The sequence below is a fragment of the Ictalurus punctatus genome, chromosome 20, assembly GCF_001660625.3.
Source record: "Ictalurus punctatus breed USDA103 chromosome 20, Coco_2.0, whole genome shotgun sequence".
Lineage (NCBI taxonomy): Eukaryota > Metazoa > Chordata > Actinopteri > Siluriformes > Ictaluridae > Ictalurus > Ictalurus punctatus.
The window spans coordinates 11471872-11478839 of NC_030435.2; positions in this window are offsets into that span (position 1 = coordinate 11471872).

Genomic DNA, 6968 nt, shown 5'->3' on the forward strand with positions numbered 1-6968 from the left:
GTGAGAGCCTTTATCTCCTAATGGAAAAACTTGGCACAGTAGTGAACCTTCTGAGAATTGGTCTACCTTCCAAAATTCCTCAAAGGGCACTGCGACTACTCATCCAGCAAGTCACAAAAGAGCCAAGGACAACATGAAAGGACCTACAGGCCTCTCTTGCATCAATAAAGTTCATGACTGTTCATCACTATCAAAAAGACACTGGGCAAAAATGGCATCCATGGAAGAGTTGTAAGGTGAAAGCCACTACTAACCCAGAATAACATTAAGGCTCATCTGAATTTTGCCAAAACATACCTTGATGATCCTCAAACCTTTTAGGAGAATGTTCTGTAACTGACGAGTCAAAAGTGGAACTGTTTAGATGACAGGGGTCTTGTTATATCTGGCATAAACCAACACAGAATTCCACAAAAAGAACAACATACCTACAGTCAAGCATGGTGGTGGATGTGTGATGGTGTGGGGATGCTTTGTTGCTTTAGGGCCTGGGCAACGTTCAATAATTGAGAGAAACGTGAATTCTGTTCGCTACCAGAAAATCCTCAAGTACAATGTCTGTTTTTTTCACATGGGTGATAGGTGTTGGATTATTTTCTTGTTTCAATAAAAAAAAAAAAAAAAAAAACTAAAATCTGTTCTGTGTGTTTACTCAGGTTGCCTTTGTTTTACGTTGTATTTTGTTTGAAGATCTAAAACTATTTAGAGTGAGATAAACATAAAAACAGAAGAAATCAGGATGGGGCAGATGCTTTTTCACAGCACTGTACAGTATAGCACAATAATGAGCCAAAGCACAAGTCAACAAAAGAATGGCTTCTGAAGAAGAAGCTCTTAATAGGCCAGTCAGAGCCCAAATCTAAATCCTTTCAAGAACCTATGAAAGGATTTGATGCACAGGAGATCCCATCATAGTTTGATAGATCTGGAGCATTCATGTAAAGAAGATTGGAATAAAATTTTCAAATCAATTTGGTAGACTCTTTTTTTTTTTTTTTTTTAAACAAACAAACAAACAAACCCTGAGTGCTGTATTACAAGCAAAAGTTATTAAATTGTATTATGTTAAATTATTAGCTTGTTAGGTATTAGTTAAGGAGTGTACACTTATGTAGCCAGGTTATTGAATGTTTTTAAACTATTGAGCCTTTTTTGTTGAGTGTACAATAATAATTGATTGTCTAAATGTGTATCCAAATCTACAATCTGCCAATTACAATTGTTTATCAAAAAATAAAACTTAATGACGCCATTACAAATTAATGACCCAAAGTTAACAGAATATCAATTTAAATTCTGCTAATTTTTTTCTGTAATCAATTACAGGAGGGGAGGAGTCTGTGTGTGTGTGTGTGTGTGTGTGTGTGTGTGTGTGTGTGTGTGTATGTGTGTGTGTGTGTGTGAGAGAGAGAGAGAGAGAGATGGATGAGGGGTGACAGATGTCTTTTATTCCTTCTCCCCATCACTTGTTTTATTCTTGTTGATGAGGACCAGTGAGCTCCACACTTGAGAAAGGTAATAACACTTTAGCATTAATTTAGCTTTCATTTTTATAGCTAATTGCCAAATACTTCAAACTGAATTTTTCTAATGAACAGTGTCCTGGAGTTTCTTTAAATTATTATTATTATTATTATTATTATTATTATTAATAATAATAATAATAATAATAATAATAATAATAATTTAAAACCTTTTTATTATTATTACTTTTTTACTTCCAGTAGTAGTTTTTATTTCATTTACTAGAAAATGTAAGAATATGGGAAATAATTTAAATATTCACATTTTTATTTTAGTTAAATATTTTAAATAATTTGTTTATGTATTTTTTCCATTTGTAGCAAAACAATGGGAGGGGTGATTTCTATACAAGCAAAAATTTTGACAGCTTAATTAATATGGATTGTAAATTATAACTAAAATCTGTTACTTTAGCTGATTTGCTTCACAAACCACACAGGATCTTTTTTTTTTTTGGGGGGGGTTGTGTTGTGTTGTTTGTTTTCTTTAACCCAGCTTAACCAAACATTCAGGAACACTGAATACCTAGGAGGTTCAAGTGTGTGGGGAGCTGGAAGAGAGCAATAAATTTTAAACGTGTGGATTCATGGGGATCAATTTGAGAGACACTGGAAATATCACTGAAAAACTAAATATATTGCTGAATTTCTGCTGTTAAAACAGGACTTAGGGTTAGGGTGCATTTCTATAAATTTATATAAATGCAAAGGGGGGCACAGTGGCTTAATGGTGGCTTAATGGCACAATTGCCTCCCATCTCCAGGCTGGGGGTTCAAATCCCGCCTCTGCTCTGTATGCGCGGAGCTTGCATGTTCTCGGGGTTTCCTCTGGGCACTCTGGTTTCCTTACTATAGACAATTTCTAAATTAGGATCCAGAGTAAACTTGAAGTACACCTGTAAGTTTTAAACAAAATATGTTTTAATATATGGAGTATGCTACTAAAATTTTTTTATCATCTTGTAGATGCATTGTAGCTGCAGTTCAAATATGGGACCTCTCATTTCACCATACTGGAGCCATAGTAAGTGCTTGTGTATATATATTTTTATGTAACTGGTGTATTGATGTGCCTGAGAACTAGAACACAGCAAAGTTTCTTCCACCTTTTTTTTTTGCTGTTCTTCAAGATGTAGACAACATCTGATTTATTTTTGTTTTCATTTTAAAGAGTATAAACAGCAGATCTTTGCCAGAATGTTTTGTAAAGCAGACGTATGTACAAATGCAGGGCAATGATAACTAAAGCAATAAACTAAAGCAAAAATAATAAATAAGCGTATAAAATATAAATAAAATGTTGTTTTTATTTGGTCTGAATTTACAATGTGTTATTTTTTAACTGTTAAAATACCTGCACTTTGTAGACTCTATACTGCATGTATTCATGAAGCAAAAGTTAAACACAAATGCAAATGATATTAGGTTATTGTTTTCAAACCAAAGCCATTGTTTTCTACAGTTTAGTGTTTCCGCTGCTCTAATGCGCCAGAAGAAGTAAATAAGGGATTAATAAATCGCTCATGTTTCATGACAATGGAATGTTGCTAACATTAAACGTGGTGTAGCAGTTGTAGAAGTAGTATAAGTAATGACAATTTATTTTCCACAACAAGCCACAACAATCCAACTCCACATCACATGTAATCAGTAACAGCACTAATCCAAAAAAAATATGTAAAGCATACAGTACATCACAGATCCGGAAACAATCTCATCCAAAACACTTACCCAATACCCAAGCCATATGCAATGGCTATAATAAGTCTACACACCCTTTAAAATTGCAGGTTTTTGTGATGCAAAAAAACCCCCAAACATGTCAGATCTTTTACCACATTTAATGTGATATAGTATCCAACAAAATTCAAGTGGACAACAAATAGAAACATTTTAGGAAAAAAAGAAAAAAAACTTTCTTACAAGCACCTTTTGCTTGTAATACAGCACAGCATTTTTGAGTCAACCAACTCAACACATCTTGATTTGGAAATTTGATTCCACTCTTCCTTGCAAAAATGCTCCAGATCTTTTAGCTGTGAGGGATTTCCTGTGCACAGCCCTCTTCTGGCTCTGGGCTCTGACTGGGTCATTCCAAAATGTTGACCTTCGTCTGAAGCCACTTTGTTTTTGATTTGTGGATCATTACCATGCTGGAAGATTAATATTTTTTCCAGCTTTCTGTAACATAGATCTATTTTATTTTATACCAGAATAGATTGGTATTTGGAGCTGTCCATGATTCCTTCTATCTTGACTAGAACCACACTCATAGCTGAAGAGAAACAGGATGCCAGCATGATGCTACCACCATCATGCTTCACCATGGGTATGGTGTTTTTTAGTTTATAAGCGCTCTTGTTTTTGCAACAAACAGATGTTTTAGAATTATGCTTAAAATGTTCTACATTGGTCTCCTCAGAACATACCACATTTTGCCACATGGTTTGACAAAATATAAGCAGGCTTGGATGTTTTGTTTTGTTTTTTTCATGAGACAGGGCTTCTGTCTAGCAGCCCTATCCTATAGCCCAGACATGTGAAGAATACTAGAGATTGTCACATACAAGAAGTGACCAGAAACTCCAGATATTCTTGCAGATCCTTAACTCTTGCTGTAGATTTCTTTTCAGTCTCCCTCTTAAATTTTTACCTTGTCTTTTTGTCAATTTTAGAGGCACATCCTATTCTTGGTTATGCCACTGTGGTGCCCCATTTTCTCCACTTTTTGATCATGCTCTTCACAGTATTCCACGGTACATCTAATGTTTTATAAATTCCTTTGTACCCCTCTCCTGACAATAAGATCCTGTACGTGCTTTGTAAGGTCTTTGCAGACCATGGTTTCAGCAGTCAGCTGAAACCAAGGTCAAGAAAGTCACGAAAATCCTATCGAAACAGCTGATATTTAGTTGGGGTTAATCAGAATCACTTCATTGATGATAGGTGTATGAAAGTTCAAATTCAAATAAAAAAAAATTATTTTCACACGTGTAGTGAAATAATTTTTACGACTGTGACATGAAATAGTGTAGTGGTTCACTTACTGGTCCAACGACGGTACCCTATGACGTGGTAGAAGGATTTCCCACGTGTTCCTGTCTTTTTGAAGCGATGTGAATACATTTAAATTTGTCATTCCAATTCCGCTTGATGCTCTCTTGAATTAAATCTGACTCCAGTTGTAAAAAGCTTGATGTTGTATTTATTTCTTAGTTATTCATATTTTGAAACTCTTGATCTTTTATACTTGATTAATTCTAATTTATTCTATACTTTAAATTGTGCTCGTTCATTCGGATTAAGTGTCGAGTCTCATGCTGGTCGTGTGCACGGGTCTCATGGTCACAAACTCGCCAGCCTTGTTCATTAGCCAGAGGTAATTGACTAATACTATTTAGACTATCGCCCCATGCTTACCCTTTCCTAAATAGTACTTTATTAGCCCCCTTAGTTGGTAACACTTAGTTATACAACGTTATCTCTAGTCAGAGGTGTTGACCACTAAAATCTACAGAGACAGACCAATAATATCTAAGTAAAATTAGCTTTATATAATCATGCCATAGTTTCCTATGTTAACATGTTAACTAGAGTAAGATTACAATAACCAGAGGCTTATACTTCCCCCTATTTAGACTTGGTCGATCAACTTTATGTTGTCCTAAACAGGTATTTCATATCGAGCCTGTTACGGTACCGCCAGCAGATGGCGCTGTGGCGACAACATGCACGAGCAGCTTGAAAACGCGCTCGTGCACGTGAGTGAAGTGCGCATGGACGCTAAAGCTGGGTTAAGTGTCGCCAGCTGTCGGCAATCAAGGGACTGTCTACTTAAACCCCTCGTGTTGCATTAAACTAAACCAAGCCAAGCTAAAGAGTTGTAGTAAAGCAACGTCACGTCGAGAAAGGACTAAACGAGAAGGCGATGGAATATATAATGGTGCAAGGTTGTGATCTTGCCATGCTCTGTCTGTTTTCCAGTCCTTTAGTTGATACCCTGTCGTAGTTGAGTGTTTGTATCCAGTCCTAGTTTACTGAGACGTTCCTGCTCTAGTTTACTGAGACGTTCCTGCTCTAGTTTACTGAGACGTTCCTGCTCTAGTTTACTGAGACGTTCCTGCTCTAGTTTAAGGTGCTGAGTACAGCGGAAGGCTCAGGACACAACTCTGGGGGGTGGGGGGAGAGAGACATATCTGCCCATCCATACTGCTTAAGGTCTGTCTGTAAGGAAGTTGGAGATTCACTGACACAATGTCAGGCTTTCTCCCAGGTTCTCCAGCTTGGTGGTGAATTTGGAAGGGATTATAGTGTTAAATGCTAAACTGTAGTCAACAAACAGCATTTTAACATAAATTCCCTTCCTGGTATCCAGATGGCTCAGAGTTGTAAGGTGTGTGTGTGAGATGGGTTTTGAAGAGGAGTTTGAATGTGATTGGTTAATTCTGAGCACAGTCACATGCCCATTGTAAAAGGGTGTATGCACTTATGCAAGCAGGTTATCGTAAGCTTTTTTTTCCCCCCTTATGTTTTCTAAAATGTATCTTTGTGTTTACTTGATTTCTGTTGGTTGCTATATCATATTAAAGGTGGAAAAAGATCTGCATTATTTATCTTGAGTTCATTTTTGTCATCACAACCTGCAGTTTTAACTGTGGTGTATTATCTTTTTACATCCACTATACAGTGCAATCAATAATGGTCACCCAAAAATTATAATTACAAAATGTGTAAATAAAGTCAGGTCCATAAGTATTTGGACAGTGACAATTTTCATAATTTTGCCTCTGTACATCACCACAATACATTTGAAATGAAGCGATTGATATGTGATTGAATTGTTGACTTTCAGCTTTAATTCAACTGATTTAACAAAAATATTGCATTAGCAGTTTAGGAATTACAGCCATTTTCTGAGTCCATCTGTTTTCATAAGCTCAAAAGTAATTAGACAAACTAACAGTGAAAAGCATGCTCAACTGGGTTGAGTTCATCAGACATTTAAGAACATTTAATTTATTTGCCTTAAGAAGCCCTTGGGTTGCTTTCAAAGTATGTTTTGGGTCATTATACATCTGTACTGTGAAACTCCATCCTATCAGTTTTGTATCATTTGACAGAATCTGAGCACAAAGTATAGCTCTATATGCCTTAGAATTCATCCTGCTACTTTGGAACACAAGTGCTTCCTTTCCTTCTTCATACTGTTCTCTTCCCATTGCATCAGAACTGGTCAGGCTTTTTTTTTTTTTTTTTGCTTCTTTGTTTTTCTCTCTCTTTTTTTTTTTTTTTTTTTTTTTTTTTTTTTAAAAGCAAAGTCTAATCTGGCCTTTCTGTTCTTGAGTGTTACCAGTGGTCTGCATCTTGAGGTAAACTGACTTTATTTACATTCATTAATGTGTCTCTTGATTGTAGACTTTGACAATGATACATCTACCTCCTCCA